At 37.7% G+C, this 13,114-nt stretch overlaps 1 protein-coding gene across 2 annotated transcripts in view; it reads left to right on the top strand.

Annotated features, from left to right (window-relative positions):
• The first annotated feature begins 66 nt into the window (after positions 1–66).
• LOC115254883 (potassium voltage-gated channel protein Shaker-like) overlaps positions 67–13,114 on the top strand; it is a 332,755-nt gene continuing 319,707 nt past the window's right edge. The window contains exon 1 of one of the 2 annotated variants that reach the window (XM_062843316.1): positions 67–795. The gene's annotated coding sequence lies outside the window, so the exon portion shown is untranslated. The remainder of the gene's footprint in view (positions 796–13,114) is intronic. The other variant, XM_062843334.1, reaches the window with a different exon arrangement.

Here is a 13,114-nt window from a genome sequence, read left to right as displayed (position 1 = left end):
TCAGTGATATCTTGTGGTTGAATGAATCTTCCTCTTGGGTTGTCCTCGTAAATCTTCCGATGCATAGTTAATCGCGGAGATCTCATCTTTTGCTTCGATTTTCCTCGTACAAAACATCCCCACAGACCCCACACCACGAACGGTTTTGCTATGGATAAGAAGATGTGATGTGCTTCGAGCAGCGAGCGCACGGCGGAGATGCTGGAGCTGAGCTAGATCAAAGTGCGAGAAGAAGCTACAGCACCTCTCATTCTCCACTCGTGCGGTGCGTCCTGGAGGTCCGTCTCTTCTTCGTTTTCGTTCGGACGGTGGCAGTAATGAAAAATAAATAATAATAGCATTAAAGTTTTGATTTATTATGAATGTGCTCTGAGTGCTTCCCCATTGCATTGTGTTCCAGTGTAGAAGTGCAGCAAATCGTATCGTAAGGAAAGAACGAACGAAGACGACGCATGTTTAAAGTGGATCTTAAGTGAAGATTGGAAATTTATGCTCGAGAGTGTTGGAAACGATGGTGAACGTCACAGATTTCCGTACAAGGGCCAGTCGACGACAGTGTAGAAACAGTAGCAGGCGGTGTCACTTGTCGGGATCCACATATCTTCCTACTGGTGGCCTACTATGATGACGGCCCTTGCTAAATGAAGCATAAAAGCGGACACGATCCTGATTTGGGATTTCTTCGCTCCTGTCGTCACCATTTCGAATAGAGAAAAATCTTGTCACTTTTTGTGTGATAAGAGAAGGAAAAAACGCAAACAGACAAGTGGAAAACTGACTTCCATCGTGTAGAAGGTTAGTACAAAGTCTTTGTTCTTTCATCACTAATATAACTTTTATTATTATAAATTATACTAAATGTTAATATTAAACAGTACACACTATATATCGCTGGGCTTCGCCTCGAAGTCTTAAACGAACGACCAACGTCATCATCAAAGAGCCCCGGATAAAATCAGGTGAATTTTGCTGGAAGCAAGGAAATGAACTTGTATTGAGTATTTTACAGCTTATTAGACTATTGTGCAAATATTTTTTGCACAGTGATTATTTGCACACCTCACTGAACACCTATGCTTTCTCACGGTTGCCTCGACAACAACTTTTTTTTTTCTCATTGTTATTATTTTGGAAGAGAATTTGATTGGCATCGTATCAACCGCATCAACACAGTTTCGTGAAATGCTAAATAAATTTCTTGTTTTCAGGCATAAGCGCGAATAAAAGTAAATCTAAAGCTCTATGTATCTAGTAGGACCAGTATATGAAGGACCAGCGATGTGAACCTAAAAATTCCAGAAACAATCTGGCGATTCATGGAGTCTGGAGTCGGAAGCAATCTGGGTGTATAAGTGAGGCGGTTGTGATACGGAGGACAACCCGGGTAGAAACCGACGTTTGTGATGGCCGGCGAGAAACTGAGAGCCCTCCAATTAGACATTTTTTGATGACGTTTAAAGTTTTTTTTTTTCAACTTGTCTCCAAAGCACATTCACATACCCACCTTGCATCGACCAGTCCCACATATGTCGTCCCTCCCAAAATCCCAGTCTTCACCCTGGCGTGTCCCTTAATATTCGACTCCGAACGACTCCTTACCCCATGCCTTACCCCAATCACGAATCTAGCAGCTCCCCAACTGCAATCCACTCCGCTGCGACCGTAGGCCGAAAAAGCACAACATACAGCACACTATTATTGCATCTTACAACCCGGTCTCCTGTGCAGCCGATCTACTAATACCCAAGCTTTCCCTAAACATCTTTTGTGGTCAAACCGTAAATAGTAGATTGCGGAACACGAAATCTGCCCGAAGAAAACTAGCTCGTTGAAGATGCTAGATGTTTTGTGAGTTCGTCTCACTTGTTTTGGTAAAATGTCAAACATTTTGATGCATACGCCTACTAATATTAGTGAGTGTGCAAATTGTATCTCACTAAAGCAAAACTGCACTAAAGTCTAGAAATTTATAAAATCATCAATACAGGTGCGTTCTTTTTACCGTTTTTCTCTCGATTCACAGTCAAATGATGCACATACAAATCGCACTTCCGTTGAGGGGTTCGCCCGGAGCGAAACCTTTTGCCAAGTCAATGTTTTTATAAATATATTAATTTATTCATACGAACGTTGTTACGAAAATGTTTCTAATTATAATCAGCTGCTCCGGCAGCAGTGCCAGAGAAGAAGAAGCGTAAGAAACAGAAATTGATTCATTTTGACTCGCAAGGGCTGCTGTGATGAAGTTTTCTGTCCTCGCTCGCTTCGAACACAGTACAAGTAGTGTTCTATTGAATCAGACAATGCCATGATGCCAAGCCAAACGCGATCGATTCGAACAAGGTGCAAATATTTTGGCATTCCCGGGAAGCCGTCTTTTGTTTGGGCGATAATTAAAATTCTTCTGTTCGAGAATTGTGGCGCTGACGTGTATCGTGATGGCACGCGTGGTGTGATGTTAATTTCGAAGAAGAAACGAAGGGAACTTTAAAAGGATTTCGATTGTTGTAGAATCAGATTTTTTAAATGAAATTAGTCGAGCGAATCAATTTGTTGGTGGTAAATTTCAAATTTACCAGTGATATAGCAAAACAGCATAACTTTGAACAGTATGGAAGCGCCTTTGGAAACTTACTCAATAAATACGGATAGGACATGTAAAAAAAGACTGACGTAGTTTTTTGCTATGACCATGCGAAAATGATTGATTCCAAATTCTTTTTTTTTTTTGCGGAATGGTACAATAAATCAGATACAGGCTGAATATGTTTTCTTGAAAAAATAAATAAATCCTTTAAAATCAAATTATCTCCTTGGAAACGCTTCTTGTTGATTTTCGTGCAAAGTTTCTTCCTGTTTCAGAATATATGATTTTCGTAGTGACATGTTTCCATATTTGTCATTCGCACCCTTACACGTATACATTAAAGACGTGTTTCATCTGTCCGAATATTTAATTGCATTAAAGAATACCCTTTATTCACATATGGTGCTAAAGTAATGTTTGTTAATTAGTGGTATGCAATCAGTATTATCTGCAGCATTCATGCAGTTATGCAGTTTTTATGGATTATAAATGCTGGTTGTTGGTACTGGCTATACTCTGGGTCACGCTGCAATGATGGCCGGAGCGAATCGTGTGCTTGTTGCAGAGAAAACGATGGTGGCTCCTATGAGGAACCAATTCATTTTTCGATCTGAGCTTTAAATTGCTCCATCGTAGAAGAAAACCATACTCCACACCAGAGATGCCAGATGATTTTTTGAAAAATGTGTATCACATTTTTACAAAATCTGTAAAACAAGTCGTTTTCAGATGCATGGCCAGGTGCACGTCAGACGAATGTGAAGCTCTTGCACCAAAACATTTACTGTTGGGAAATTCGAGCGGCGTCAAACAACCTGCGATCGAAGCAATGGTTCCAGGGGAATCCGGGCACCAAATTCAGCCCCAGCTTGACATGTTTTGGAAAAGGTGGCTTGAGAAATGCTTTCCAACGCTGCCAATACAACTGTAATGGTCTGGAGAAGGATAACTGGTTCTGGAAACGAGTGGACAGACAAGAGGCCATATTGTCCAATCCAAACAATTCAAGGGTCTTAAGGGTAATACGGCAAGCTGTTGTTCAAACTGTGAGGAAGGATGCTTCAAAGTAGATCGGTGGCTAGGTTGGCTGTACTACCCAATTAACATTTTTGCTGTTTAAGAGCTTAATAAAGCACTTTTACTCAAGTATTTACGCCTTAAGCTGTTATGCAGCTACTTTTGTTAGTTGGATATGGTTGATATACTACTTCTTCTTCTTTTTCTTTTCTTGGCGTAACGTCTCCTCCGGAACAAAGCCTACTTCTTAGCTTTTTTCAAATTCGTTTATTTTACAGGCCCAAACGCCCGGGAGCTTAAGGGGACCAAATAACAATATTTCCCAAACAGTAAATTACATACCTATCAGTTAGAATGACAATCGATTATTTCGGATCTCTGAATGGGACATATTTTTTTCTTCTCTTTTCCTCACCGAGTTGACAGCCGTCGCTTCTTGGTACACGTATAGAAGCTTTCGCACGGAGAGGTAGAGCCGTCGTCGTACGTCTCCGAAACCTCCAGGTACCCCTTGAAACCTCCTGGGACCTTTATGAAACGACCCAGAGATCTCCTGGTACCCCATGAAACCCTCTGAAACACCATCCATACCCTTTTGAACTCCTCTCGAACCCCGTGAAACCCCCTGAAGCGCTCCTAAGGCCCTCTAGAACCCCTTAAAGACCTCCCAGAAGCCCTTTGAAACATTCCTGAGACCTTCTGAAGAGCCCTTTAAACCATCTGAAACATTCAAAACCCTCTGAGTCGAGACCACCAGGCATCCCTTGGGATACCCTGAAATGCCCCTGTAACCTCCCTTCGCTTTCCCCTACAAACGCTCTCCGGCTGACGTTGCTACATTTTCTTATTCACAATATGAGTTCTGAAGTTCTTCCTTTTTTAATGCAGGGCATAAAAAAGGTGCATAAATTGGAAGTGATTAAAAACAACTTCCAGTGGTGAAAACTTTTCGTCAAACGGAAAATTCTCCACTAGATCACTGGGTGCTTCCTGTGTTGTCCGCTGTCTCATGTTTGTGATTGTTCAGTCTGTGCATCCTTTGGTTGAAGACGGTGTAGTGTCTTTATTTAAATGCTTGGTGATACTTTCCCCACGACCACGAAACCATAAGTTTGAGTTGGGGTCAAGGGCGTTTCCAGGACATTCTCGTAGAGCCCAGGGGGTTTAAGGAATCTTTAAGGGCGTTCAGACAGAGACCTCCTGAGGCGCCCTTGAAACCTCCTGAAACCCCCTTAGACACCCTGAAGACCCTCTTGAGATCTCCACGTACCCCTCTGAAACGCAACTGAGCCTCTTAAAATGCCCCTGATATCCACTGGATCGCCCTAAGCTCTCCTGAAGTGCCACGTTGAAGTACCTAGAGTTTCTTTGGAATACCCCTCATGACTGATACACTAAGACCTTTTTTGTGCATGTTTCATTCATGCAAGCTACTCAGAACCAATATTGTGCATTAGAAAATTTGATTATGACGGTAAGTATTGCAACGGCGACCAGGGGAGAGCAAAAGGTGATTGCAGGGGCGCTTCTGCGGGGTAATAGGAGATCTCAGGAAGACTTTCGAGGGTTTGAGAGGGTTTTCGAAAGCATTCCAGGGAATTTCAAAGGATTTTCGACGAGTTACGCAGGCGTTTTTGGGAGTTTCGGAGGGTCTTAGATGGTGTTTTAGGGGGTATTTCAGAGACATTCCAGGAAGCTTCAGATGATTTTCAGAGACCCCACAATTACGGGTATTCTTGAAACCTTCTGATACGCCCCTGACCTGTAATGCCCCGAAACACCCTTGAAATCTCCGTGGTTTCATTGAAATACCTTTGAAATCATCATAATCAATTTGAAATGCCTCTGAAACCCCTTTGGACGACTCCATAAACCCCCTGAAATGTACCTGAAAACACCTTGAAACCCCTTGAAATGCCCCTAAAACCTCTAGAAATGCCCTTAAGGTGAAGATCTGACAAATCCACAGCTTAAATTTTCAAGAGCACAAATCTAAAGAACCGAATGTTAGTTTGTTCCGAAAAGTTGATCGATAACCCGCTGGACCAGGTGGTGATCAATCGATCAACTTTTCAGCGCAAACCGACAGATTTGTGATCATGTAAGTAAGTTTGAGGTGTGGCTTCGTCTTATCTTCACCTTAAAAGGCTTCTGAAATCCCGTGAAACAACGCCCTGAAACGACCCTGAAGCAAAAAGGCGGAAGGGCGCCTAGGCCTACCCAAGCAGCACCTGCAACATCATGCAGATTGTGGCTTTCTATGCTTTGGTCTAAATGAGTTGCACTGTGCTTCTAACACGAAACTTCCATCTTGTCAGTTGAGTTGCATTTAAACTCCGAAATCCGTAAAGTTGCGGCTTTGTTTCATAGAAATCACAAATTACCACATGTTTGACATCGATCTGTGGAGGCGGAGCTTACATATTGCTCGCAAGTGATAATACAGTCAGCTTACATTAAATGTGTTATGTAACATGCATGAAACATCTAACTCTGGTTTGTTTGTTCAGATTAGGTTCCATATGCGTTACAGAAAACTTGAACGTCTTTTCATTTTGACAGTTCTCTAACTTGTGACAAAGAAGATGCAATAAAGTAACAAGTAACTTCAGTAGCTTTTATGGTGTGTTGAGCATCGATTCTCTCACAGAGCTTCTGGTGTAGTATGTAAGGTGAGTAGATAATACTCCTGGTGTCCATGGTTCGAGTCTGGACAAAATCTTTTCCCAACTTTTTTATCATTCCTTCTCGTTTATGTTGCATAAGAATTCAGAATATGCGCTTTTTGGGTTTCAAAGAAGAAGCAATTGTGTTCTGTCGTCCGTAATACGGACAGTGAATAAATTGCACTAAGGTTGCTGTTACTGGATTAGCAACAAGTCGTGTTGCTTGGGCTAGTATATGGAACATCGGCAATGGGAGGAGTGTAACCCCAAAACCCCTCCCTTGTGCACGGGCTTGCCCTTAGCCCTACCTCAAATGACCTGTTATCGCGAACTACACATCAAAAATTTGTGAAACCACACCCAACGTAAACAAATTTGACATATAAGTTTCTATTACATCTCACTGAATTTTATATTAAAAATATCTTAAACACAAGCTTCATATTGGGAGCAACCTGTAAATTCAAAAACTGATGGATACATTGTGTGTGATATGACGGGGTCCTTTTGCTACAGGTGATATGATGTAACATTTTTTAACTGTGTAGATTGTCTCATTAAAGACCAAACTTAACTTATGCACAAATTTCCCTCTTTTATGCCTTATTTAATTTATGCACCTTATTCTGGGATAATAATTGGAGCATACGGTATCACAAATTTGATGTTCAAACTGCAAGTCAATCTTATTATTACCAAACACCGTATAAAACAAATGAAAAGAAACGAGATTTTCAATTGAAAAAACTGCCTAACGTATTAATTGCTATGGAAACAGTGAACTTGGATATCGGTTTTTCCATTGAAATATTTTGTTACATATTGTTACATTACACAGAAGATGTAGGGCATATCACTAATTCTATGACAAGATCACGGCACCGACTTTACGAACCTTCTAGCAGAATACCCTCTTCGAATGAGTGTTAAAATGGTAGAATAACTGATACAGGTTGAACTCGATTATCCGGAGTCGGGCTCTAGCGTTTCCCGAAATAATATCTTTAAAACGGAATGCTGCAAGGAACTGAAATATTGATTAATTGCAAATCAAAGTTGGCTTGATAAAATGTCAAAATTTCAGCTTTATAGAGCATTCCGTTCCACAGATATATGTTTGAGAAGTTCTTCTTCTTCTTCTTGGCGTAACGTCCCCACTGGGACAAAGCCTGCTTCTCAGCTTAGTGTTCTATGAGCACTTCCACAGTTTTTAACTGAGAGCTTCCTCTGCCAATGACCATTTTGCATGTGTATATCGTGTGGCAGGCACGAAGATACTCTATGCCCAAGGAAGTCAAGGAAATTTCCTTTACGAAAAGAACCTGGACCGAGCGGGAATCGAACCCGTCACCCTCAGCATGGTCATGCTGAATACCAGTGCGTTTACCGCCTCGGCTATATGGGCCCTTTGAGAAGTATCCAAGCGATAAACAAGAGCGAGCTCACCGAAATGTAGGACATTCGGTACTTAGGAGATGAAATTGTTATGTTTATATGCGTCGTGCTCATGAGTACGCGGAGCTGGCAAGCACTCGCGCTTGATTCGCGAAGCTGCTCTGAGCTATTTTCATTTCGATGAAAACCGTATTTACTTGACTGGCAGTTCTGATTTTCAGGAACAATGAAGCATAAAGCATTATTAGTTGAAGATGGATAATAACTTGATTAGCTATTAATAGCACACTAAAATGCACTTCCCGCACCTCGTGAGTGTTTATGTTTTCGTTTTACTTCTTACTCTCGAAGCAGGCGGGTACGCACTGTTTACTCTCGGAACCCTGAGTAAACTTTGTGTTGACTTTACACTCGCGAGTTGATTCACTATGAGAACATTTCCATCACTGGCCAACTGTTATGAAGCGCGTCATAGCTTAACAGTGAGCAACCATGCGTCTCCATTACTAAGGTTACTTGCGATGAAACTACGGATCTCGCATGCTACTCTCCCAACTGAATTGGTTTTAAGGATTATTGAGCCATCAGTTTGAAGTCCAGTTAGTTCTGGGGAGGTTATGAAAGCCATAATAAAATCTATTTTCTTGAATTTAGTTTCATAATGGTTTATAGCAAGGTTAGGCTTACATCAATGGTGTCATCGAGATTACTCCAAGTTACTCACCGAGTAACCAAACTCTTGAGATCAAATTTTAACGTTTGTTTGCTCTTATTAACCCTCTAATACCCAATCCCGCCTTTAGACGGGGTATAGTTTGAGCATTTTTGTAATTTTTCTTTCGTGGAAAATCATTTTTTTTATATTTTTGGCAGATATTCAGGACTGTTCTGTCTATCTCAAAATGGTTTTTGGTTTATTTTAAAGCGTATTTACATTTTTTAAAAATCATTGAAAAATTGATGTTTTAGTTACCTTTTAGAAGTCATTGTTTATTTTGAATTGAATCGCTACAATTAACATATTTTAATTTTTTCCCAAATCATTCTATCCTTGTTTAATAGTTTAAGGGAATCGAATATACTCTAAAATTATTTCCTTAAAATTACACGGAAAATGAAATTTTCTGTGAAAAAAAATTAAAATAATAATATTTCAACAATTATCATAAAATCTCAAAATGTTTTCATCTCAAAAAATCCGTTCCCCAAATTGGCTTCCAGGAAAAATATAAAAGTGTGGGGATGCTCAAAAATAAAAATTAGAAAAATCAAAAACTGAAATTCACGAAATCGAGAGTTAAAAAGCATCATCTTTCAAAACATGTTTAAATCGATTTTAGATAACGAAAAATGATATTTAGATCAAAATAAAAAAAATGGGTATTAGAGGGTTAAAATAACCTAAGGTGACGAAGAGTATTATCGGCAGATTTGTTCTCTTCGTCATGGGGGGTTTTTGTGTTTTTTAGGGATTCCAGACATTTCTTGAGCGATTCATCCAGAAAGTCACGCAAGTATTATTCCAGAGATTTTTGCATTATTATTGTAAGTGGTTCAGGCAGAAGTTTCTCAAGAGAGTTCTGCAGGAGTTCTATTGATGATTTCTTCAATATTTTATTCAGAAATATTGTCTTGAAATTTTTGCTGAAATTCATTTAAAAATATCTCAAGAGCTATTTCCAGAAACCTTCACATTAGGATATTTAGGCGTTTCTCCAATTATTTCTACAGTACTTCCTTTGAAAATACGTCTACAGATTGCTCCAGGATTATTCTCAGAAAATCACACTAGTTTACAGTATTTTTGAACTCGGTAAGCTGATGATCATTTTTGGTATAGAATCATGCCCTGAGCTCGAAAACGCGAAAGAAAAAAAATTACAGTAGAGCGAAAATTTTTTCGACTTTCCATACAAGATTGATGATTTGAAATCGATTTTTGTTCTATTTTTAAGCAAAGTCGCTCACTTCAAACATCTCATTTTCCGTAAATGAATGCTCCGATTGAACTGAAATTTTTACTGTAACTCGCCTACATATGATATGTCAAATAAACGTCGAGAATAAATTTTTAAGTTGGTTTTTTCTTATTGAAAAAAATATATTTCTTCAAAAAATTTTAGGAATTTTGCTAAAATTTAAGAAGATCGTCCCTAAAACTCGTCAAAATCATGAATTTCATCAATCTGACGCAAAACCTGTATTCAGATGATCGAATGGTATTGTATTCAGCTTTTAATTTATGGAAAAAGATTTAAAATTGGTTAAACAAAACGCAATATATTTGAATTTTAGTAAATTACATATTTTGAGAAGTTGCAAAACTCGATATTGAGCTAAAACTCAAAAACTGTTCTACTTGAAATTTTTTGAAGGTCGGTTTCGAAATCAGTACTAAATTGTGCTTCAAAAATTTTGGTCGTTGACAGAAGTTCACGACTTTCATTTTATTTTGTAAACTTGTGTCATCCAAGAGTTTTATTAAAAGACTAATGCATTTTCCTAAAATTTCTCAATAAACTTTCTTATGAATTCCACCAAGAAATTCTTTTTCATATTTTTCTTTGAAATTGCTGCTTTCAAAAATCTAAAAAAAACTTCTTCGTAATTTTAGTTTTTTCTTCAGGAATTTAAGGAAGGGATAATTTTTTTTTTCCAGATGTTTTTCTAAAATTTCTTTAAAAATTCTACAGAGATTCCTTCGGAAATTCTTCCAAGGGATTCTCCAAGAATTCCTTGAGAAATTCCATCAGGATTCAGATGTACCTTCAGCGATTTTTTCAAAAGTTTTTACAGAACACCTCCTGTTGATACCTTTGAAGATTCCTAAATGAAAAACTTGAATATTTGGACAAAAATTTCCAAAGCAGTTTCTGAAGTAATCTTTGGACGAATTTCTGGACAAATGCCTAGAAAAAAACCTGAAGACACTCCATAAGATTTCTCCCTAATTCCTAGAAAAAGAAACATAGGAAACTTCTACAGGAACCTTCCCAGACAACCACTAATCGTGCTGCATAGGATGATAAAATGGAGGTCATATGCGTGCATGCCTCCATTTAGGCGCATGTAAAATGTACGCATATCACCTCCACTTTAGCATCTTATGCAACATCTTGATGCCAAGGAAAAATTTCTTGATAAATTTCTGGAGGGATTCCTGAAGAAGTCTAAGAGAGAATTTCAGAAGGAATCGCCTAAAAATGCCTGCAGAAATTGGATACAAAGATACTGATGGATTCCTGAGGGATCCCTAGAGGGATTTCTTAAGGAATCCTTCGAAAAGCTCCTGGAGATACCTCTGCTGGAATTCTTAGAAGAATTTCCTATACAAGTTCTGAAGAAATTAGTACACAAAAATCCTCCTAAAGACTGGACTGGAAAAAAATGAGACACACAAAATAATGTATAACTTTTGATTGAGTTCACAAAAACAGCTGATTTTTTAACCAGGAATAGCATATTATGTGTAGTCAATGCCCAAAAAATTTAATCAAAAGCGGTTCAGTATTGGCGCAAATATTGTCGATACAATAAAATGTGATTTTGGGAATCTTGGGCATATATTTTGAAAAATGTTTAGGCTATAATTTTGTTGTTAGCTCATCGAAACGGCTGAAAATTTGACTGTTAGTTCTCCAAGTGAGGCATAATAAGTGGTGAAAATTTCATCATAATCGGTTTAGTACTTATTTTTAAACAATTGAAACAAAAAAACTGGATTTTCAAATTTTGGGCATTTTTTAAACATTTTAAAATCAGGGTGCAATATTTTGACTGTAGAATTGGCAACACTGTCCCGATTTTTATGAAACTTTGACAGTGTAAAATTTTTGTGTCGAACTGTTTTCAGTGAAAATTTCAGCCATTTTGGTTGAATATTTTAAAACGTAGACCAGTTTGAGTGTCACTATTGGTGTCACTACTGGAGAAATATTTGAAGGAAATCTTGCAGAAAGAAAAAAAAAATCAGGGAGAAATCCTTTAGAGAACTACTGAAGAAATGAAAAAAAAAAATACAAATATTTTAAAAGAGAACCCTCTGTGGCTTAGCTGATTAACGTGCCGGACTAGTGATACGGAGTCGTGGGTACGAATCCCACCAAAACAAGTGGCATTTTTTTCATAAATTTATCTTCCATTTTGTCAATGAAACGCACTTTGCTTATAAATATTTACTTCTAGTTTTTACGTCAACCATCTGCAGGTATTCGAAAAATGATTTTTTTTTCAAATTTTTCTCAACCAAGCTGAATTATATGACTTAGTTTCAGGCAATTTGGCCAACAAAAACCCTTTTGACATAATCCCAGAAGAAGGGCATTAATAAATCCTAAACAATTCCTGAAGGAAATTCCGGAAACTCGGAGAGTTTTATAGAAGAATTCATAAATAAATGCCTGAGAGAATCTCTGAATACGTGAAGCAGTACCTGAAGGAACATTTAGAGAAATTTCAACATATATTTAAAAAAGAGTTCCTGGGAAATTCGTTGATCTTCTAAAGCAAACCCCTACAGAAATTACAAAAAAAATCTGCAAACAAAATACCCATGGAAAACTCTTTGATGAATTCTGATAATATTCATGGAAGAATTCCTTCAAAGATGTTTCAAAAAAAATACATGAAGGAATGCATGCACAAGCTTTGGTAGCAATCCTTAAAGAAATTTCCTAAAGAATTTCTAAGGAATTTCTGAAGAAACCCGGAGGAATCTTCAGAGGAATTCTTGCTAAAATCATTCTATGGAAATCTGCAAGCATCTTCTTTCTGTAAAAAATCGGAAAAATATCAATCCTGAAAGAATCCACAAAGAAATTTCTGGCAGTGTCCCTGGAGTTAATCGTGTAGAAAATTCTAGAGGTATGCGCCTGAAATATGGAAACCTTGAGTAACTGGCTCTGATTTTACCAATACAGCATTGGCTCACATAGCCGAAGCGGTAAAAACGCTTGTTCCTGTGCCCCATCTAGAGTATTCATAATTGAAACAAATCATGATATTTATAACTCATTATGATATAATTATGTTCAATATCCTTGGTGTTTTTGAAACACTATAACTCAATTATATCACATTATGTTATACATGTTGCTTGATAACTCATTATAATATAATTTAGTTTAAGTTATTAGACAATTAGACAATTATGTTACAAAATAGTATCAATTTTTGATAGAAAACTAGTAATACTGAAGGTAAAGTTCGTATCAAATTTTGTTATCATTTTGATCTAATTATAACAAAATGGATTATTTTCTTGATTAGACTTGTGTACTTCTTGATACAATTTTAGTTATTTTAACATCATCTTGTACCTAGTTGATAACAAAATAAGTTTATGAATAATATTAAAACATTATGACACAATATGATATAATCTTGATATAAATTTCTAGTCGGGTTGGCCATCTCTGATGTCTTGGAGTGTAAATTGTCTAAATGCCTA

The sequence above is a fragment of the Aedes albopictus genome, chromosome 1 (genome assembly GCF_035046485.1).
Source record: "Aedes albopictus strain Foshan chromosome 1, AalbF5, whole genome shotgun sequence".
Taxonomy (NCBI): domain Eukaryota; kingdom Metazoa; phylum Arthropoda; class Insecta; order Diptera; family Culicidae; genus Aedes; species Aedes albopictus.
The sequence above is the reverse complement of the archived record's forward strand: the minus strand, read 5'-3'. Positions and strand labels throughout refer to the sequence as shown.